The sequence below is a fragment of the Carcharhinus amblyrhynchos genome, chromosome 2, assembly GCF_965287045.1.
Source record: "Carcharhinus amblyrhynchos chromosome 2, sCarAmb.v2.hapA, whole genome shotgun sequence".
In the NCBI taxonomy this organism is placed as follows: Eukaryota; Metazoa; Chordata; class Chondrichthyes; order Carcharhiniformes; family Carcharhinidae; genus Carcharhinus; species Carcharhinus amblyrhynchos.
Window position 1 is genome coordinate 98684417 of NC_137325.1, and position 23919 is coordinate 98708335.

A 23919-nucleotide genomic window follows, 5' to 3' on the forward strand; every position below is an offset into this window, starting at 1 on the left:
ACAAGGCCACGCAGCTATTCACCCATAGATGAGGATTTGGTGCACGAGTGCCAGAATGTGCCAGTGGACCCAGACATTGTTTGTCTAGGGGCCAAACCTCCTCAAGAGTTTCTCTGAAGCTTTAGCCTGTGGTTGAACAGGATCCAGTTCCCATGCGCTGCCATTAGGGATGTGTGTTAATAGAGAGGCTATATAATGGCAGGGAGAGACCTACACATTTGGCTCTCTTTTTCACCTTGCTGCCAGAAAGTGGTCTAGGCGATAAAAATCATGTACACTATGCTTCAACCGGTCACATGAACAGACCATGAAATAATTGCCACATCATTCAGAATCGATATCTGATCTGTCTGTACAGGTCAAGTACAACAGAAATAAATGTCATTACTTTGCTTAGAAAAGGTAGTAAATAGACAACAAAAAAAATGCAAGATAATAGCACTGCCTGCAACTCCATCACACCTTCTTAAAAATTAAATTTCAAAACAAGGCCAACATTTTATTCCTTTACAAACAGAAAAATTCCTTAGTTGAAGCACTTTAACTCAATAAAAAACATAAATGTTTTCTAAAGAATCCTGACATAAGCAGAATATTCAAATTTTTATTAAGGGGTATGAAAGTGTCTGAATCAGCCAAGGTAATTGCATCAAAATGCCATTATGACTGGGTAATCCAACTACTGTACATCTGTCACAGGGAAAAATCATTTAGCAAAGCTAGTATTGGTATACATCATTTTAATGCTGAAAAACATTGCATTATTATTTTGGACTTGCACAGTTTTTTTTGAACAAATACAACTGCTTATATTACAAGGAGTCATGAACCTTTTTCTTGAAAATAATTAGTGCAAACAGCATAAAAACCTGCCTAGGTAGAATTGTGCTGCAGTTCTTCATTTAAATTTGTAGAAAGACATAAACCAACCTATCTCTGACAACAAATTTTCAATAAATTGAAAATACATTGTTGGGGGAAGGGGAAGTGGCATGAAATAAACAAAGTGAACTGGGCTGTCAAGAAATAAACAAGCAGCAGAGCGTAAGTGGACAAACAGAAATAAAGCAAAACGTGGCAAAAAGCAAAAGTTGGCAACTGCACAAAGCAAAATTACATTGTTGAAGGGATAAAATATTAGAGGGAAATAGAGCATTTTTTACATTAACTCTAATTTCCCAGCAATAATTTTTTTGTTGAAACCAAACACTATTGTGTTTGACATGCATGACAGAAAACTTCATGCACAGATATAAAGCAGACAGAATAGTTTTGGATTAATTATTAATGGTTTATAACAATTATGTTTTAAATAATGGGAGCAAATAGTGTGATGCATGGTAAACCACATGTTGTATCGTGGTATGCAGGATTCAGATTTGGACCCATAAATTTTCATTCAAGGTATTCCAAATCTGAGTACTGCTTTTTTCCTCCCTCACCCCCAACCACCATCACGTATTGAAGAGAAGATGAGGCCAAGAACAGATCCGCCATCATCTTATAGTTTGCCAAAGCCGGTTCAAGGGATAGGGTGGCCTATTCCTGCTCCTGTTTCATATGTTTTTATGTACAGGAAAGGGTACAGGCACGAAGTAGATAGGTAAGTGAAATAGTAGGTCTCAGAGCTCAGAGCCAGACCGGGACTGGAGAAACAGAGTGGTTGTGCACACCAAGTTGGATTGTGAACACAGAAGATATACGAAGGTCTGTCAAGACTGCTCCACCATTCAATACCACCATGGTTGATCTTGGTCTTCAACGCCACTTTTCCACTCACTCTCTCTAACACTCGGAGGCCAAACATCTACTTATCCAGGCCTTAAATATATTCAACTATGCAGCATCCATAACTTTGTGCAGCAGAAAATTCCAAAGATTCACAGCTCTTTGAATTAAGATTTTTTTTACTCTTTTGCAGGATTGGGCATCGTTGACTCAGCCAACATTTATTATCCATCCCTCTAGAGAAGGTGGTGGTGACCTGCCTTTGTGAACCTCTGCAGTTCATGCAGTGTGGGTACAATCACAGTGCTGTTAGGACTCAGGAACAGGAACAGTGATGTATTTCCAAGTCAGAGTGGTGAATGACTTGGGAGGTGTAGGGGTGGAATCTTGCAGTAGCGTTCCAATGCTGCTCTCATCCTCCTAGGTGGAGAAGTTGTACGTTTTGAAGGTGCTGTTGAAGGAGCCTTGAATTCCTGCAGTGCTTTTTTCGTAGCCAGTACACACTGCTGCACCACTGTGCTTTGGTGGTGGTGGAGGTGGATGGTGAAAGTGGTTGCTTGGTCCTGGAAGATATTGAACTTCTTGATGTTGTTGGAGCTGCATGCATCCAGGTGAGTGGGGAGTGTTCCATCACATCCCTGGCTTGTGCCTTGTTGATCCGGAACAGTCTTTTGGAATTAAGTGGCAAGTTAATCTCCACAGAATTCCCAGTCTCTGACCTCTCTTGTAGCCACAATATTTACTGTGACTAGTGCAGTTAAGTTTCTGGTCAATAATCCCAAGAATGTTGATAGTGGGGAATCAGCCATTGAATGTCAAGGGGAAATGGTGGTTGAATTCTCTCCTGTTGGAAATGGCCATGCTTGACACTCATGTGGCACAAATGTATCTGCCACTTATCAGCCCAAATCTGAATATTGTCCTGCTCTTGCTGCATACGGATACAGACTTCTTCAGGATGAGGGGTTATGAATGGTACTGAACATTGTGCAATCAGGAAAAATCACACTCCTGACCTGATGATGGAGGGAAGGTCATTGATGAAGCAGTTCAAGACGGTTGGACCTCGGCCTCAGGAACTCCAGTTGGACCAAGATGATTGATCTCCAACAACCACAACCATCTTCCTTTGTGCTAGATATGATTCCAACCAATGGAGATTAGTTCCCTGATTTCCACCAACTCCAGTTTAGCTAGGCCTCCTTGATACCACTCTTGATCAGACGCTGCTTGGATGTCAAGTACAGTCACTCTCACTTCACCCCTTCATTCAACTCTTTTGGTTATATTTGGATTAAGGCTGTAACGAGGTCAGGAGCTGAATGACCTTGAGGGAACCGAAAGTTAGTGTCAATGAGCAGATCATTGCTAAGTACCTTTGTGTGGTGCTTTCGACTACAGTGACATGAACCCAAGATCCAGGTTGAGGCCACACTATCTGTAACCCCCATGACTTGCTTGGGCTTGCAAAATCTCACTAACTGTCTTGGTTGGAGACAATTCATGATGTGGAGATGCCAATGTTGGGCTGGGGAAAGCACAGTAAAAAGTCTCACAACACCAGGTTAAAGTCCAACAGGTTTATTTGGCAGCACTAACTTTTGGAGTTTCAAGCTCCTTCATCAGGTGAGCGAGGACTTGTGTTCACAAACAGGGCATATAAAAACACAAACTCAATTTACAAGATAATGTTGGAATGCGAGTCTTTACAGGTAATCATGTCTTAAAGGTACAGACAACGCGAGTGGAGAGGAGGCCAAGACTGGAGACAATACGCATCTCTTTAACCTTTGCTTAACACTCTCTCCACTCACATTGTACCTTTAAGAATTGATTACCTGTAAAGACACACATTCCAACCATTTTCTTGTAATTGAGTTTGTGTCTGTATATGCCCTATTTGTGAACAGAACTCTTCACTCAGCTGATGAAGGGGCAACTCCGAAAGTTCATGCTACCAAATAAACCTGTTGGATTTTAACCTGGTGTTGTGAGACTTCTTACTGTGCTTACCCCAGTCCAACGCCGGCATCTCCACATCTTGGAAATGTATCACCATTCCTTCACTATTGCTGAGTCCTAATAGCACTGTGATTTATCCAGGCATACCTGGGTGAATTTCCACATTGCCAGGTAGATGCCAGAGTTATAACAGTACTGGAACAGGCAAATTCTGGAACACTTATCCACAGTACTCTGACAATACTGTCAGAACCCACAGCCTTTGCAATATTCAGTGCTTTCAGCTATTTCTTAATATCATGTGGAGTGAATCACACTGGATGAAGACTTACATCTGTGATGCTGGGAATCTCTGGAGGAGGCTGAAATAAATCATCCATTTGATAGTTCTGCTTGAAGGTTATTGCAAGTGCCTCAGCCTTGTCTTTTGCACTGATTTGCTGAGCTCCCCATCATTTGTGGAACCTCCTGGTCGTGGTTTAATTGTTCACCACATTCACAACTGGATATGGTGGAACTGCAAAGCTTAGATCTGATCCATTAGTTGTAGGATCACTCAGCTGTCGATCACAAGTTCCTTTCGCTGCTTAGCACGCAAGTAGCCCTGTGATGTAGCTCCATCAGCTGACACAATTTTGAACGATGCCTGGTGCTCCTGCTGGCATGCCCCCTGCATGAATCAGGGTTAATCCCCCGCTTCGATGGTGATAGCAAGTGAGGAAGTGCTAGGTAATGAGGTTAGAGACTGTGATTGTGTATAATTTTGCTGCAATTCTATCCCATTTAGACAATTGTAGTGCCACCCATTACAATGGACATTATCCTCAAAGCGAAGATGAGACCACAATATGATCACTTCTAAAAACAGTCATGGGCACCTGCACTTACGACATGTAAATTGATCAAATAGGTTCTTCCTCTTTTGGTTCTCTCACCAACTGCCGCAAACCCTGTCTAGCTGCTATGTCCTTTCAGACCCGGAACTCTCAGTCAGTTGGAGTACTGCGCCACTCCTGGAATGATGGGACATTGAAGACCCCCACCCAGAGTACATTATATGCCATGCCAACCTCAGTGCTTCCCCCAAATGGATTAAGCATGGAGCTGTATGATTCATCAACTGGGACGTAGTAATTAGCAGCAGGTTTCCTTACCCATTTTGACTAAATGTCAGAGCAACTCCGTCCCGACTGTATACCACTGTGCTGCCATCTCTGGTGGGTCTATCCTGTTGGTGGTTCCCAACATCCCTAGGGATGGTGATATGCTGTCTGGGAATTAATCATACTCATAGAATCATACCTTATCAACAATGTCAGGCTGTTGCTTGATTAGTCTGAGCCATCTCAATTTTGGCACAATCCCCCAGTTGTTAGTAAGGATTTTGCAGGGTCACCAGAGCTGGGTTTGCCATCATCATTTCCATGCCTAGGTCAACATCATGTGATCCACATAGTTTAATTCCTTTTTGTAGCAGTTTTGATTCTAATGAGTGGCTTCCCATTTCACAGAGCATTAAGAGTCAATCATGTTACTATGCATCTAAAGTCACAAGTAGGCCAGACCAGGCAAGGGCAGTAGATTTCATACCCTCAAGGACATCAGTGAAGCAAATGTTTTTTTTTATGATAATCAACAACGGTTTCCTGGTCACTATTATATAGGCTTGCTTTTTAATTCCAGATTTATTAACTGAATTTAAATTCCATCAGCTGTCATAGTGGAATTCAAACCCACGTCCCCAGAGTTTTAGCGTGGGCCTCAGATTACTGGTCCAGTAACAACATCACCATAATACTGCCTCCCTGCCCTCCTCCTCTTCTCAGCCCTAAATGATTGTCCCCCAGTCCTGAGACTGTACCATGTTCATGCTGTCCCAGCCAGTAAAAACAACCCTGTGTACACCCTGTCAAGCCTCTTCAGAGATGAACCCCCCAGTCTTCTAAATTTCAAATATGGGACCAATTTATTCAGCCTCCTCATTATAGGCCAACCTTCCAACGGATGAAAGTGACATGCTTATGAAACCAACAGAAAGAAAATAAGTATAGATAACTACTGAAGTTTTAACTAAGCTACATTAATAACTTCAATAAATTATTTAAGAAGTGTCTTTTTTTCATGTCTAATTATCATTTTCACTATTTAGTCAGATTTTTGTGATGCAAGTAACACATGAATTTCAGCAGTACTTTCTGCTTCTATAAGTCTTGGTACTAACGCTAACATTTACTATCCAATTCTTCCCCCAACTGACATCACACTAAGGCAAGTGGACATATAATTATTTAGCATTGCTCCAACTCTTGAAAGTCAATTTTTCTCACTTTAAAAATCTTCAAGGCATTTCAAGTTAAAACATAAAATAGCTGTCATAATTTGTAATGTTTATATCAAATATGCTCATGATAATCCACCAAAAAACAAACTACCTTCTTTCAAGTGCTCCTACACGCTCAATATTTCTACATGCTTATGTATACATCCACTGTAATCTCCCTTCACCTCTGTTCTGTTCTTCCCCCCCATTCCTTTTTTCAGCTATACTGGCTATTCAAAATCTTACTGTCAGCATATGCCACTTGTTCTTTCCATCTGGTCTATTGCTTCAATCAAGGTAATGCTCTTACCAAGCTCCACAACTAGCCTGTGAACTTGCCTTTTCCATGCAAATCTCTTAACAGGGACCAAACCCTTCTTGTCTTCAGGGCTTCCCATTATCAATTCCTTTACACCAATTCTTGAGCCAGTTTTACAGTCATTTTGTCACAATGAGATAACATGAGCTTCCACTCCTTTCTTCTTCCTTTGCTCTTTATTCTGAGAGCTAGAATTTTAAAGACTTCACATACACTTTCATTTCTTTATCATGCTAAAAACATGTTAAAAACAAACTTCTGCTTCCGTGTTAAGTGCCAGGAACGATCTTTAATAATGCAAAGGCCTTAAACCTTGACCCAAATACACCCTGGCCTTGGTTCCGTCCAACTTCACTCAACATTGGTCTCCATCTCTGCTCCTGCCCCAACCTAATCCTATTTTGTTGGTTCAGAGTATTTAAACTCACATTTCCAAATTTTGTCATCTTTTTTTCAAGCACCCTAAACACACTCCATTCTGTCCCTCACAGCATTACCTGCCATTTGATCTCATTGTTTGTCCTTTCCCTTGATATCTTCTAACTCAACGAGTACCCTGCATTAACCATTGGAAAATATTGCCTATCTTGAGCCCTCTTGATAGCCATTATTTGCCTCCCAAAAGGCAGACTTGCCTCTCAGCAGAGCAGCTTATTTGATCATCATATCTCCAATGAACTCAACATCCATTCCACTATCACTGTTATATTCTGGCTGTAATAAGCACTAAGCAAAACTAAAACAACTCAACAAATTTATTTCAAAAGCACTGCCCAACCCAATAAATTCTAACCCCATTACTACAAGGGCAACAAAGTTATAGGAACAAAATCATCTAAACAAAAGTGTACGTCATTCTGGTTTCTTCATGTTCAGTGTAAAAATCCTGAGAATTCCCTATTTAACACCCTCTTTGGACGAAAGCTCACCATCACTTTCTGATGGATAATTTTAAATTGCAGCTTGTCAAAATTGTCAACAACTCCACAAATAATGAAAAAGCAGTTGTAACTGATCATTTGTAGCCCAGACAAGATCCTTACCCACCTAGCATACTGCAGCATCACCATAAAAATCTTCCTTTCCCACCACATACCCCATTAGTCCCACTCAAATGACCGAGAAAGCTTTAAAACAAAATAAAGACAGAGAATAAAACCGAATGGAAAACAAGAAAAGAGAAAGGATGAAAGAGAGAGAGAGGAGGAGAAAAAAAGAACAAAGGAAAGAAAACCAAAAATTAAAATAAAGTGTGGAGGCTGGCAATCTGAATTAAAAACACAAAATGCTGGGAGCACTCAAGCCATCTGGATGCACCTGTGCAGAGAGGAAAGGTGTTAATGCTTGAAGTCAGTGATTATAGGCAAACAAACAGCTTTTGTGCTAGTGCAGATCCAAGGAGAAGGGGGACAGGAAAAAGATAAAGACAGCAGAGTGAAAAACAGGAGTGAGTAAATGACAAAAGGGAGTAACAATGAGTAAAGTGATGAAAAGCAAAGGTATGAATGGCTGCAACTAAATGGCAGAGATCGAGGAAAAGGAAAGGCAGAAGACACACATAAGCATGCATAATCTGATTTAAGACACACCGGTAAATTTAAATAAATTTCACATGGTGGAAAATAAACTGTTTAACAAATTTGAGAAACTTACTCACAGTGCCACCTAAAGACAAAGGTGGGATTGGCAATTTAATAATCAGCAGTACCAAGTGATGGGTGATCTGAAAAATTAGGAATGATAATGTTAGCAAACACTTCTTAGTTTTTAAGTGTTTTTATCAGGCACAATCAAGACATTACAAAATCTTCACATGGATGGTGTGATGAACAAGAACATATAACACCTTTAAACAGTTGCATTATCAGGCAAAATGTAATACTGATCACATGAGGTGATATTAGCACAGGTGAAAGAGGTAGGCTTCAAGGAATGGCTTATATGAGGAGAGACAGCTAGAGAGAAAGGAAGGTTTAGGGAGAGAATTCCAGAGCTTATGGAGAGAATTCCAAGAGCTTAGCAACTAGGCAGCTGAAGGCACAGCAACCAATAATGGATAAGTAAAATCAGGAATGCACAAGAGGCCAGAATTGGAATTTGACAACAAGAATGTGAATTTTAAGATTGGAAGCTGGTGTTGCAAGACAGGGGCGGGGGGGGGGGGGGGGGGGGGGTGGGGGAGGTGGTTGACCTGGACTTGGTGCAAATATTGTACAGATAGCAGAATTTTGGGTAAGCATAAGTTTAGATAATGAAAGAACAACCAACAGAGCGTTGCAGCAGTTAAGAGGTCATAAAACTATTGAGGAGCTCAGCAGCTCAGCAACAGGGAGTGTGTCTGACATTGAATATAATACAAACACACATTTAAAATGTCATGCTTCTGGTGTACATTTTATATCATACTTTAGATATCACATAGCTGACACCAAACTTCTAAAAGAAAAACACTCGCATTTATCTTGTACTCTTCATGACCTCAGAATGTCCCAAAATGCTTTACAGCCAATGAAACATTTCTGAAGTGTAGCCACTGGTGTAATGGAGGAAACACAGCAGACAATTAGCACACAGCAAGTTTCCAGAACAGTAGTGTGATAACAATCAGCATATCTGTTCTTAGCAATGTTGTCTGAGGGATAACATTGACCAGGTACCTATGGGGAACTCCCCTACACTTCTTTGATATTGTGCTATGGGATTTTTTACATCCATTTGAGGTATCAGATGGGGGCCTAGGTTTATCATTTCATCCAAAATGGATGGTATTTTCTAGCAGTGCAGCACTCCCTCAGTATTGCACCGGAATATCAGCCTTAATCTTGGTTCTCTAGTATCTGGAGTGGAACTTGAACTTGCAATCTTCTGACTCAGGTAAGAGTGCTATCAACGGAGACATGGCTAACACCATGAACATTCTAGAACATAAGAACATAAGAAATAGGAGCAGGAGTAGGCCATCTAGCCCTTCGAGCCTGCCCCGCCATTCAATAAGATCATGGCTGATCTGTCGTGGCTCAGTTCCACTTTCCCGCCCTCTCCCCATAACCCTTAATCCCCTCTCTTATCAAAAACCCATCAACCCGCGTCTTAAAAATATTTAGCGAGGCAGCCTCCACCACTTCAACGGGCAGAGAATTCCAGAGATTCACCACCCTTTGAGTGAAGAAGTTCCTCCTCAACTCCATTCAAAAACGCCCCCCCCTTTATCTTGAGGCTGTGCCCCCTAGTCCTACTGTCTTTTTTGAGCGGGAAGTGTCTCTCCACCTCTATCCTATCCATCCCATTCATCATCTTATACGTCTCAATGAGATCTCCCCTCATTCTTCTAAACTCTAACGAGTACAAGCCTAGTTTATTCAGCCTCTCCTCATAGCTCAACCCCCTCAACTCCGGTATCAGCCTAGTAAACCTCCTCTGCACTCCCTCCAAGGCCAAAATATCTTTGCGCAGGTGCGGCGCCCAAAACTGCACACAGTACTCCAGCTGCGGCCTCACCAATGCCCTATACAGCTGCAGCAAGACCTCCCTACTTTTATATTCAATCCCCCTCGCTATGAAGGCCAGCATCCCATTCGCCTTCCTGACCACCTGCTGCACCTGCAAGCTGGGTTTTTGCGACTCATGCACAAGGACCCCGAGGTCCCTCTGCACCGTCGCCTGCTGCAGTTTTTTGCCACGTAAGTAATAATCCTTCCTACCATTATTCCTACCAAAGTGGACCACCTCACACTTGCCAACATTAAATTCCATTTGCCATTTCCTGGCCCATTCGCCCAGCCTATCTAGATCCTTCTGCAGACTCTCCACACCCTCCGCACAATTTGCCGTTCCCCCAATCTTGGTATCATCAGCAAATTTTGACACCCTACACTCGGTTCCCTCCTCCAGATCATCTATATAAATGGTAAAAAGCTGAGGCCCCAGCACCGACCCCTGGGGCACTCCACTAGTCACCATCCGCCAATCCGAATAGCACCCGTTGACCCCCACTCTCTGCCTTCTATTTGACAACCAATCCTCTATCCACGCTAACACCCTACCCCCAACTCCATGTCCCTCGACCTTCTGCAATAATCTCTTGTGAGGTACTTTGTCAAACGCCTTCTGAAAATCCAGAAAGACCACATCCACCGGCTCTCCTCTATCCACCGCCCTAGACACATCCTCATAGAACTCCAGTAAATTTGTCAGACACGACTTCCCTTTAATGAAACCGTGCTGTGTCTGCTCTATCAAGCAACAAACATAAAAAGTACTGCATTTATATGGTGCAATTCATGTCCACCAGATGTCTCCAACAGCCAATGAAGTTTAATCCTACTTGCGATTACAGAAACATGGCAACTAAATTGCATACAAATTCCCACAATCTATGATGTGATAATGACCAATAACCTGTCCTTGTGATCTTGAATGAGAGCTAAGGATTAGGCAGGAGAACAGGGAGAACTCCCCCCTCTTCTTCAAAGTCATATCACAGGATCATTGTCATCCACCTGAGAGGGAAGACAGACAACATTTCTGACATTTTTCTCTGCACTGGAGTTTCAACCTTAGTACTTATGCTCAAATCCTAGGTGGGACTTGAATCCACAACCTTCTAACTCAGAGTGGACAGTGCTACCAACTGAGTCACAGCTGACATTGTTTAGTTTGCATCTTATATTTGTGAAACAGTAACAAATCACAAATTACTTGATGCACTGACCAAACACAGTGAAATCAGCAATATAAACTTTAATGGAAAAGTACCAAGGATTGAGAGCTAATCGAGAATGGACATGCAAAAGAAGTCAACAATTAAATCACAAACCAATAAAATCACTTGTTTTTGACAAAGTGCAAAATCAGCTTCAAATTTGCTTTACATAAGAACATAAGAAATAAGAGCAGGAGTAGGCCATCTGGCCCTTCGAGCCTGCCCCGCCATTCAATAAGATCATGGCTGATCTGTTGTGGCTCAGTTCCACATTCCCGCCCTCTCCCCATAACCCTTAATCCCTTCTCTTATCAAAAACACATCAACCCGCGTCTTAAAAATATTTAGCGAGGTAGCCTCCACCACTTCAACAGGCAGAGAATTCCAGAGATTCACCTTACAGTGAAGAAGTTCTTCCTCAACTCCGTTCTAAACCGCCCCCCCCCCCTTTATCTTGAGGCTGTGCCCCCTAGTCCTACTGTCCTTTCTGAGCGGGAAGAGTCTCTCCACCTCTATCCTATTCATCCCATTCATCATCTTATACGTCTCAATGAGATCTCCCCTCATTCTTCTAAACTCTAACGAGTACAAGCCTAGTTTATTCAGCCTCTCCTCATAGCTCAACCCCCTCAACTCCGGCATCAGCCTAGTAAACCTCCTCTGCACTCCCTCTAAGGCTAAAATATCCTTGCGTAAGTACGGCGCCCAAAACTGCGCACAGTACTCCAGCTGCGGCCTCACCAATGCCCTATACAGCCGCAGCAAGACCTCCCTACTTTTATATTCAATCCCCCTCGCTATGAAGGCCAGCATCCCATTCGCCTTCCTGACCACCTGCTGCACCTACAAGCTGGGTTTTTGCGACTCATGCACAAGGACCCCCAGGTCCCTCTGCACCGTCGCCTGCTGCAGTTTTTCTCCACGTAAGTAATAATCCTTCCTACCATTATTCCTACCAAAGTGGACCACCTCGCACTTGCCAACATTAAATTCCAATTGCCAGTTCCTGGCCCATTCGCCCAGCCTATCTAGATCCTTCTGCAGACTCTCCACACCCTCCGCGCAATTTGCCGTTCCACCAATCTTGGTGTCATCAGCGAATTTCGACACCATACACTTGGTTCCCTCCTCCAGATCATCTATATAAATGGCAAATAGCTGAGGCCCCAGCACCGACCCCTGAGGCACTCCACTAGTCACCATCCGCCAATCTGAATAGCACCCATTGACCCCCACTCTCTGCCTCTTTCTCCACGAAGCTGAGGACTTATTACACAAGAAACTGATTATACTTGTCAATACCAGAGGTTTGTTTGCATATGTTGCCTTCTGCAACTTTCTATTGAAAGAATAGGAATTCACAGTCATAAATTTCAGCTAAACAGCTTCAGTAAGATTGTAGGAAGCCACATAGGTCTGCAATTTCCAGAATGAGAAAGATTGACTATTCACAGAACATGGTCAAGACCGATGCATTAATGGAAAATTGTGGACAAAATAATGCTTTGAAATCTAAATCAATGTTTTTGTTTAAAGATAAAAGCAAGACCCAAAACATTAACTCTGCTTCTCCTCACATATGCTGCCAGACTTTTACAGTTTATCCAGCATTTTTTGTTTATAAAACACAATTTGTGGCAAATTTAAAAGCAAGAATGTATCCTTGAATGTTGTAAAAAGTCTCACAACACCAGATTAAAGTCCAATAGGTTTATTTGGTAGCAAAAGCCACTAGCTTTTGGAGCATTGCCCCTCCGTCAGGTGAGTAGGAGTTCTATTCACAAACAGGGCACATAAAGACACAAACTCAATTTACAAAATAGCGATTGGAATGCGTGTCTTTACAGGTAATCAAGTTTTAAAAATACAGACAATGTGAGTGAAGAGAGCGTTAAGCACAGGTTAAAGAGATGTGTATCGTCTCCAGACAGGACAGTTATTGAGATTTTGCAAGTCCAGGCAAGTCATGGGGATTATAGATAGTGTGACATGAACCATTGACAAATTCAATGTCTTTTCCAGGTTTTTAATAACTGCAGGAACACCATGAAGTGATTTACTTTGGTAGGAGGAATGAGGAGAATTAATAAAAACTAAACAATGATAAATTTAATGGAATATATGTACACAAATCTTTGGAGGTAGCAGGACAAGTTAAAAACGTTGTTAAAAATGCAGCTTGCACAATCACAGCAAGGCCTTCATTCATGCAGTAAATCTATGTTTACGACCCTTCACTTTAGTAGAAGCAAAGCTACAAAACTAAGAAAGTTATGCAAAACCTTCATAAAACATTGTTCAGACCTCAGCTGGAGTAGTATATTTAATTCTAGGCGACTAGTCCCAAGGAAGGATGTCAAGGCTATATTGAATGGAGTCTTTGCTATCCAAAACGTATTATGGATGATTGCATTAATATCGTGGCATGGAGAAAAGCTTCATTCACAGGTGATAAGGCCTACCCTTCATAAAGTACTGCTACTTGGCAGTACCTTCCACCACCTCATCCTTCCATATCATGATGTGGCAGTGTAGCCCTCATCATCCAATCACCTTTTGGCCATCTCTATACTCTCCTTAAAGGATCTCAACCTTTCTAACCATAGTTCACATTTTCTACTGACAAGCCAAGGACAATTAAGATTTATTACTAAGATATTGTCACTGTTTTTCTCCCTCAGTCTCTGCAACTCCTCATTCTTGATCATTTCAAATCTCTGTCTCAACCTCTCTCCTACGCTTTACCGCCATCTTGTCCTCCATTGATCTCATCCTCCATATAAACTCTCAGCCACTCTTCCTGACCTTGCTATCCACTTAGCTTCTTTCCTCCCATTGGGCCAGAGATAAGTTTACCTTTGATCACTTTCTTGATATTTCACTCTCAATTCCCTGGTTTAATTGCCCTAAAAACAATTCTCCCTCAAGTTTTATACAACTGTATTTTGAACTTTTTCAGTCTAGCTTTTGGCCCTCAATAAGCTATGACTTTTAAAAAGAATGAATTCCTTGGTGGGATGCAGTCATTGCTGATAAGGCCAGCATTTCTTGTTCACCACAACCACCCTTGAACTGAATGGCCTGCTATGCCTTTTTAGAGGGCAGTTAGGAGTCAACTCCATTAGTTTGGATTTGGCAGGACATGAAGTCCATATCAAGTAAAGTTGGCAGATTTCCTTGCAGTTATATATTTTAGTTGCAGATTGCTCCAAGAGCTGATCACATGATTTGATGGTGCTGTTATTAGGTTGATGCAGAGGCTGTGTGCAGAGAACAACTCAAAGGAAATCAGCTGTTAGTTTTAATCTATGCATACAAACCACATAGTTTTCTTTTTGGTAAAACCCACAACTCCTAACAGAGTTAGAACATTACAAAAAGAAAACTGGCAATGAATCAGGATTTTTTTTTAAATCGAAAACATCAAGAGAAGATCCTAAGTAGAAGAAAAGGACAACGTGGAACCTCACACTTCAATTTTCTGAAGGTTGGGGAGAGGCAACAACAGGATTAATGACTGATGTGTCAGTTCAGGGAAACAAGAAAGAAAAAAAGCTCTTTGTGCGGTTTTATAAGAGGTGTTTCTTCTGGCACTGGGTGCTTTTCTGGTTGGCAGTTGACGACTAGTGGAGTGTTGCAGGGATCAGTGCTAGGGCCTCAACTATTTACCATTTACATAAGACGATCTGGAGGAGGGGGCTGAGTGTAGGGTAACAAAATTTGCTGATGACACGAAGATGAGTGGAAAAGCAAATTGCGTGGAAGGTCTGCAGAGAGATCTGGATAGGCTGAGTGAGTGGGCGAGGACCTGGCAGATGGAGCATGATGTTAGCAAATGTGAGGTCATCCACTTTGGTAGAAATAATAGTAGGACGGGTTATTATTTAAAGGATGAAAAGCTGCAGCGTGCTACTGTGCAGAAGGACCTGGGGGTCCTTGTGCACGAATCGCAAAAACCCAGTCTGCAGGTGCAGCAGGTGATCGAGAAGGCGAATGGAATGTTGGCCTTTACAGCGAGGGGGATAGAATATAAAAGCAGGGAGGTCTTGCTGCAACTGTACAGGACACTGGTGAGGCCGCAACTAGAGTACTGTGTGCAGTTTTGGTCCCCGTATTTGAAAGGATATATTGGCCTTGGAGGGAGTACAGAGAAGGTAGATACCAGAGATGAGGGGGTTAGCTTATGAAGAGAGATTGAATAGACTGGGTCTATACTCAATAGAGTTTAGAAGGCTGAGGGGGAACCTTATGGAGACTTACAAGATAATGAAGGGGCTAGATAGGGTAGAGGTACAGAGATTCTTCCCGCTTAGAAAGGATAGCAGAACTAGAGGCACAGCCTCAAATTAAGCGGGGGGAGGGGTGCAGTTTAGAACGGAGTTGCAGAGGAACTTCTTCACTCAAAGGGTGGTGAATCTCTGGAATTCTCTTCCCATTGAAGTGGTGGAGGCTACCTCGTTGAATATATTTAAGTCACGGTTAGATAGATTTCTGATAGACAAGGGAATTAAGGGTTATGGGGAGAAAGCGGGAAAGTGGAACTGATCCACTTCAGATCAGCCATGATCTTATTGAATGGCGGGGCAGGCTTGAAGGGCTAGATGGCCTACTCCTGCTCCTATTTCTTATGTTCTTCTGTTCTTATGTTCAGAGAAGGTGAGGTGCAAGGACATAACGGGCCTATTTGAAAAGAGTGGATCCATTGCTATAGAGCTGGGACCACCTGGATAAAAATACACCGAGTCAATAGTCTCCAAGGTAAAAAGGGGAGCACGGGAAAGACAGTAAAATAAAATATACTGAACAATCTTGAGTCATTAGTGCCAGCAAGAGAAATGGCTGGTCAATTAGGAATTATGGGCCCTTTCAATGAAGAAAATGAACTATGCAGACCCTATGCAGAGTAGTTTCAGTACTGAAAAAAATGTGGACAAGTTGTTCTTACTAGCTTTCTCAATACAATAATTTGCTCTGGAGCTAGGTTCACTCCGCAAAGCCAGGAATCAAAACCTCCATTGATTTGACAAAGATCCTTGAAGACCATAACTTTCCAAAGCTACTGATCATCAAAGAATGATTCGGGTTCCACCAAAGGAATCAAGTGAAAGGCAAATGCATTGCTCGGTTTGTGGTACCTTAAAAAGGGTAGTTCAACTTTTGATGGATTTGAGTCACTAGAAGATACTGTGATCATCTAGTTGGTGGTCTTCAAAATTAGGCTAAAGAAGACTGAGCATACTTTGACTTTAAGGACAGCAGTAGGAATTGCAGTTGATGGAACTGGCTGCCTAAGAGGCTTCACAGTCTGCTGCAGGAATGAAGATCCTCAAGCTGGGAACTGTCCATAAGAAGTCAAAACGGCAACAAGCATGTTACAGATGAGCCAAAACAGGCCATTCAGTGAGTGAATGCTGGAGTGAGGATAGTCAATGCATGAATTATGGCAAAATTGTTGAAATTGCAAAAGTTTGTTTGGCTGGACAAGCTTCCCAGAGAAGACTATTTAAATGGAGAATTTGGGTATCTTCAAGAAGAAAAACAAGTTACATTCTACAAAAATATGGAAGAATGACGACCATAAAGAAGAGACTGTCCAAATGTATGAGGAAGAGCCCCAACTGATCATCTTATCCAAATAGTGTGAATCACAGATTCTGAGTGATTCCAAAATTAGTGGACAACCTGTCAGTATGGAGGTTGATACAGGTGCGACTCTATCCTTAATTTTTGAGGCTACGTATCAACAAAAGCTGAAGCACCTTCCTTCAAAACCCACTGATATGACTTTAAGGACATACACAGAAGAGATAATGCCATTCAAAGGTTACATCTTGCTCAATGTAGAGTTGAGTGGACAAACAGCAGAATTGCCTCTCCATGTTGGTCTCTGTCAATTTTGTACCTCTATTTGTGAGACCACGGTTGGAAAAGGCAAAGCTCAAGTAGAGTTCTTTCCACAAATTGGTCAATGCCAAAACAGACCTACAGTATCTTCTGGATAAATACAAGAGTGCATTTGAAGAGACACTTGGTTCACTGAAGGGAGTTCAAGTGAAACTCAAGATAAAGCCTAAGAGTCAACCAATAAGTCTCAAAGAAAGAGTGGTTCCATATATGATTCATTCCAAAGTCGAAGACGACTTAGTAGGACTCGTTAACACTGGTGTGATAGCGCAAGTTACAGTGAGTGACTGGACTAGACTACTTGTCATGAAACCAGATGGTTCAATTCTGATTTGTGGTGATTTTTAAAACAAAGATCAATCCAGCATTGTGCTGATTGATAGCCATTTCCTTTAACTGAAGATTTGTTTGCTGGCTTATCAGGTGGGCAGAAAATCAGCAAGATTGATCTTTCACAAGCATATTTACGTATCCACTGAATCTCAACCATTGCTAACCATTGTCATTCAAAGGTTTTTTTGTTATAAAAGATTGTCTTTTGGAATAACATCCACATCTGCTCAATTACAAAGATCAATGGATCAGATTTTAAGTGGTCTCTCTGGTATAGAATGCTACCTAGATGATATTCTAATTCCACAGTCCAGTGAGCAAGAACTTTTGAATAAGTTATAGAAGCAACAATGGAACGTCTTCAAGACATGGTCTACATATCAAAAGTATGATTTTTCTTCAGACATCAGTGCAATATTTGGGTCATGTTACTGATAGTAAAGGCCTACATAAAGCACGTAAAAAGATGGACATGGTGCTTCTAATATAGCGTCCGACAATTATGGTGCAATTGAGGACCTTTCCAGAATTTGTAAATTATTAAGGCAAATTTGTTCCTAACTTACCTACAGCATTGAAGCCATTGCATAACTTACTGTGCATAAAACAGTCATGGGACTGGACAACAGAATGTAAGAATGCATACAACGGTATCAAAGATGCTTTGCAGAAGTCTTAAGTATTGATTCATTTTAATCCAAAGCTACCATTACTACTTGCTTGCGACTCTTCACCTTATGAACATGGGCAGTAGTGTCATATTTTATGTCTTCAGGAGAAGAATGACCAATAGCTTTTCCTTCACATACTCTAACATGAAGAAAATAGTGCAGAATCCAACTATGCTCAGATGGAAAAAGAACTCCATATAGTTTTTGGTTTAAACATTATTTCACATTATTCACATCATCATCCTGTAACAACCATTTTTGGATCATTTAAAGGCATACCGTTGTTAGCTGCTAGTGAATTGCAAAGATGGTCATCGATACCTATCTGCACAATCATCCACGATAAAGTATCGTCAACTCCAATGTTATGCTCATGCTGATGCAATATCGCACTTACCTTTACCAATGAGCAGATGCCACCAACTAGTTTTGGTAATATTCTTTATTTTTCCTAAGTAGATCATTTGCCTGTGACAACTTCTTGAGTTCAGAGGCATACCAGAAATGCTCCTGTGATGGGGAAGGTGCTGAATATTGTATTGAAAGGAACCCTAGCTGGAGCACATCCTGATTTCAAACCATATGTGTCAAGAAAGCATGAGCTGACCATCTAAAGTGGTTGTCCATTGTGGGGAATTTGAGTGATCATTCTTCCAAGTTTGTGTGGATGAGTTCTTGAACAACTCCATAAAGGATATCCTGGTTTAGCCCAGTTGAAGGAATCAGCATGTTATTATTTTTGGATGCTCAGATTAGAGAAAAGATGAGACAGTGTCAATTCTGTGCAAAAATAAATACATCACTGCTGTCTCATTTGCATCCTTGGGAATGGCCTAAAATGCCACGGCAATGATTACCTGTAGATTTTGCGGGTCCATTTGAGAGTTACATGTCCTTAGTCATAACTGATGCAAACTCAAAATTAGCCAAAAGTTGTCATCATGAGATCTACTACAACTGAACAATGATGTGAAGATGCCAGCATTGGACTGGGGTGGACACAATAAATCATCTCACAATACCAGGTTAAAGTCCAACAGATTTATTTGGAATCATGAGTTTCAGAATGTTGCTCATTAGATGAAGGAGCAGTGCTCTGAAAGCTTGTGATTTCAAATAAACCTGTTGGACTTTAACCTGGTGTTGTGAGATTTCCTACAACTGAACAAACCATTGAAGAATTTGGTGATTATTTTTCAAGATTTGGTAAACTGGAACAGATTATAATTGATAATGGCTCACAGTTTACTTCACAAGAGTTTGAGAATTACCTCAATGTAAATAATATTCAAATTATGAAGTCTGCTCCTTCAACTCATGAATTACTAAAGCTTCATACAGTCTTTAAAAGTTTTAAAAGAGCAAGGTTCATTATCATGTTGTGTGATATAGCTTTTTGGCAGCTTATAAAAACACTACTCATATGACTACTAAAAATTCACCTGCATTACTACTCTTAAAGAGATAGTTGAGAACTATGTTTGATGTGTTATTTTCTCCAGAAACTTCAGAGATAGTAGTGTGTCAACAACAATCTCAATTTGCAAGACAAGAGGTGAAGTCAAAGTTTGCTCATATCAACAAGGAGATTGAGTGTTAACACATAAGTATGCCAAGACTGAGAAATGGGGTACCAGCTATAGTTTTGGCAAAAACAGGTCCAATTTTTTATACAATTCAAACCAAAGATTAACCAAAGCCAAGCTAACCAATTGTTGTCAGCTCAAAGTGGTTTTTCACAATCATGTCCAGAACTACCACTTCTTTACTCCCTCGTGTTGTGAATATTACAATGGAAGACTTGGTTGAATCCAAGTTGCCTAATGATTACATCTATACTACTACACCGTACGAGATTGACACAGAATTAGTTCCAACAGAAGAAGTGTCGATGTCTACTTAAGTTCCATATCATATTCAAGTAGACACAGAAGTTCGAAATCATACTCCTAGGTTCAAGACCAGCTAAATTCCAGAATGTTGTATACAACCAAAGAACAGATGTTCTTCTGATCAACTTATTGATTTGTATAATGATTAAGGATGCACAGTAATATGTCTAGAGTATTACTGATCCTATGTATGACATTCTAATAATAAGTTGTCATGACAAAAGAATTAAAGGAGCAGTGATGTTATTTATTTAAGTAGCTGCAGTTTGCTCTAAGAACTGATCACATGCTTTGATGTGATCTCATTAAGGTGTTGCAGAGGCTGCTGTTTTACTTTCAGTTTGTATACCGCAGAGAAAACCTAGAATAAATCTGTTGTTGTTACTTTGAATCCACATGTGCAGACCATGTTAAAACCCACAATTTCTGTCATAGTCAGACTATTACACTTCTCTAAAGGACCTGATATGTTTTATGATAATCATCAATCTGACATGTTTTATGAAAATCAATGATAGTTTCATAATTACCATTACTGAGACTAGCTTTCCATTCCCGATTTTATTAAGTGAATTTTAAATTCCTGATTTAAGTCAGTGTCCTCACAGCGTTAGCTTTGTCCTCTGACATACTGGTCCAGTGACATTACTTCGGTGCCACCATTCCTGGCATTTCTGCAGGTATTGACCTGCTCAACCACACCTTACCTCCACTGCTGATGCCCTTGTATTCAATAAAAATCTTGCTTTCTTTGCTGTCCCATATCATACAGCCCACTTCCACCTCTTTCAGCTTGCAGTCAGGCGGGTGGGTGGAGGGGGATGTGATTCATGGAAGTTAACTTGTTTTGTTACCAAATTGGATTCCATAAAGTGCTATATAGTCGTGCTCTTCTTGCCAAAGCTGCTCTGAAAAACATTTCAAACTATGCCTCCAAATAGGTATCACGCAGGTACCTCCTTGCAATATATTTTAAGTAACAATGAACACAATGCATTCAGCTCAATGAAAAGAAAGCTTTAAAATGTGGCTTTCTTTTACTATTATCAACCTTCTAAATTAATCTAAAGACATTTTCAGAAATTTTCAAAACTGCATTATCTGATTTGGGTAAACCAGTCAATAATAAAGTGCAACTTAATAAATCATGTGTATTTTTATTTTGTTGAAACCTTCACTAACTCCTAGCACCATCTGTTATCATCAAAACTATATGACAAGATATGCTATATAATTAATAGGTAAACAACAATCTAATTAAAATGGACAAATACCCCATGTTCTTGCCATTTGGGAGCTCTAATTACAGGCTAAATTTTAAGCTTGAATTAAATATTTAAGCTGGAAAATTAACTTTCCTTCTACAGCCTTGAATACATTAATACAAATATGTGAAACCATTTTCAATACAAGAGTTGCATGCCAGAGAAACTTCCCTATTGCTGTGTATTGTCCTGTGTTAATCATCTACTCAATTATTCACCAGCAACTTGTTTAGGACTCATTCAAGAAGAAGAGATTAAATTAAAACAGACACTGTTCCAGGCTTTTATCTAGGTTCAACACTCAAAATTTGGCATCACCACAAATGATGAAACCATATCACAGGAAATTATTTCAAAGCATTAGGCAATCAAAATTTCCAATATTTTTAGAAGAATAAATGGTCTGCATGAAACAGGAAAAAACTGATGAGAAATCTCTCATCCAAGACTCAAACCGATGCCTCTATTCTCTCTTCACAGATGCTGTCAGGCCTGCTGAGCTTTTCCAGCATTTTCTGTTTCTGCCTCTGATGAGAAAGCAATTGTCTTTATTAACTCAAATTATGGTACATTGCAAAATAAATGTCTCATCAAAATCACGTAACTTTAACCACTTGCTGTGCACAAAGATAATCAAGCCCATTTAATGAATAACTGATAAAAGATTGAAATGTTGACAAAACCTTCAACACAAATCCCTCTTCTAACTTTTTCCAGTGATAGCTGGGAAGAATAAAATGTTTAAATGAATTGCAGAAACCTTGCATTTATTTAAAACTGGTAAGTTACTTCTGGCAATTGTGTTAATTTATAATTTAAATGTAAAAATCATTAACCAATTCAGTAATTTTTCAGAGTGTACATTTGAGTACATTGCTAGGGCTCGAGTATTTTTGACAATTATCAAGCGCTTTTGTCAGCTATGAAAGCCACCTTATCATTTTGATTTGATTTATTATTGTCACATGTAGTAGTATGTGGTGAAAAGTGTTGTTCCTTGAGCGCTATGCAGACAAAACATATCATTCATAGAGAAGGAAGCGAGAGTGCAGGATAGCTAGGGTGTAGAGAAAAACCAACTTAACGTAAGGTAGGTCCATTCAAAGTTCTGATGGCAGCACCCCAGAAGCTATGAGGTGTTAATGCTCAGCTTTATGATGCCTTTAGCTCACCCATGTTTTAGTGGCACAAAACCCTTTGGCAACAAATTGGCAGAAATACAATAATGGAAATGATACCTCTCAAGAAGATGATTGTCTTGTTGCAAAGTGAGTATAACTGTAATTTTGAGAGGGCTAAATGTTTCCCAGATTTTTGAAGTAAAATTGCTGTACAGTTTCTCGTGTCATGACCTCTTTCAAAAAAACTGACATTAATACACTGTTATCCATATCAACTGTGTGATTGTTTTAACAGTAATTAGAATGAAATTTGCATTCCATTATTAACTGGTGCCAAACTTGATACAACTGACAAAACTTAGAGCAGAATGGTTAAGTGAATAGTTATTTGGCAAAGCTATTAATTTAATAGTTTTCCCTATATTTGTTTAAGGTTTATTTAGTGTCACAAGTAGGCTTACATTAACACTACAATGAAGTCACTGTGAAAATCTCCTAGTTGCAACACTCCGGTGCCTGTTCAGATATTTGGAGGGAGAAGTTAGCATGGCCAATGCACCTAACCAACACGTTTTTCAGAATGTGGGAGAAAACTGGAGCACCTGGAGGATACACGAGACGTGAGGAGAGCACGCAAATTCCACGCAGTGACCCAAGCCGGGAATTGAACCTGGGTCCCTAGCATTGTGAGGCAGCAGTCCTCACTACTGTGCCAACCCTGAGTTTGCTTTTAACTATCTTCAGCTTTTTTACTCTATGTTGATCAAGTGACCTTGTTCATAACAATACTAATGGTAATATTTACAATCAGAAAAAGTTGAAGTGTTAACGATAAAACTTAAGCTTGGTGTGTAGTTCTGTCTTGTTTGAATAGCTACAAAGTAGCCTCAATCAACATCACCACAGCATATTAACTGCTCGTGCATCTCATTGCTGTTTGTAGGACCTTGATGTGGATTAACTGACTGCCATATTTGCTGAAAACGACTATATTTTAAAAGTAATTAATTCAAGTACTGAGGACATTAGAAATGCTTTATAAATAAGTTAATTTTTCTACTGTTACACGTACAATGATTTGAAATAAATGCTATGTAATATATTGGCACTTCCACAACTATAGAATTGCAATTTAAAAGCACAGATAACATTGCACTAAATTTGATTCTCAATTCTAAAACAGAAAAATGACATTTAAATGAAAATATGAAGGTGAAGCACCATATTATCACTATATTGGTAAGCTTCATTTAACAAAATTGGCAGATCTGGTCATTTGATTATGAGATTCTTAAAGCTGGCCTATCATTTAACTAGATGAAGCTGTATACAGGTATTACTTAGCTCAGTGACCGAAGGTGTTGTAAATCATTCTCCCATGTATTGGAAAAAATACCTTTTAGACTACACTAATTTATTGCCACCACTAAAAACGCACTTGTCCAACATCTGCTGTCAGTAAATGACGCAAAACTATTTTATTCACATTGTTGGGACGTTCAACTATGCAGAGTGATTTTTATAGTCTGATTATTGGTCTCCGGGCTTAGACAGGTAATCAACTCTTGGCACGCAGATTCCAGTACAGCAAGTATTAAAATAGGTTAAGCACCAAAGGTGGACAGAAAATTGAAAATTAAATACCAGTTTAAACTGTACTAAGTTAGAATTGTGACCAAAGGCATGACTTGTTTAAAAAATA

General features: G+C 40.2%; 1 protein-coding gene across 8 annotated transcripts in view; it reads right to left on the bottom strand.

The window, feature by feature from the left end:
- The window catches only part of tbc1d5 (TBC1 domain family, member 5), a 478503-nt gene that overhangs the window by 327037 nt on the left and 127547 nt on the right, over window positions 1-23919 (bottom strand). For 3 of the 8 annotated variants that reach the window (XM_080209720.1, XM_080209649.1, XM_080209693.1), the window contains exon 3: window positions 7983-8052. The exons of 2 other annotated variants lie outside the window; for them this stretch is intronic. The gene's annotated coding sequence lies outside the window, so the exon portion shown is untranslated. Of the gene's footprint in view, window positions 1-4844; window positions 4962-7982; window positions 8053-23919 lie in introns of all 8 variants that reach the window. 3 more of the 8 variants (XM_080209674.1, XM_080209664.1, XM_080209656.1) reach the window with 3 other exon arrangements.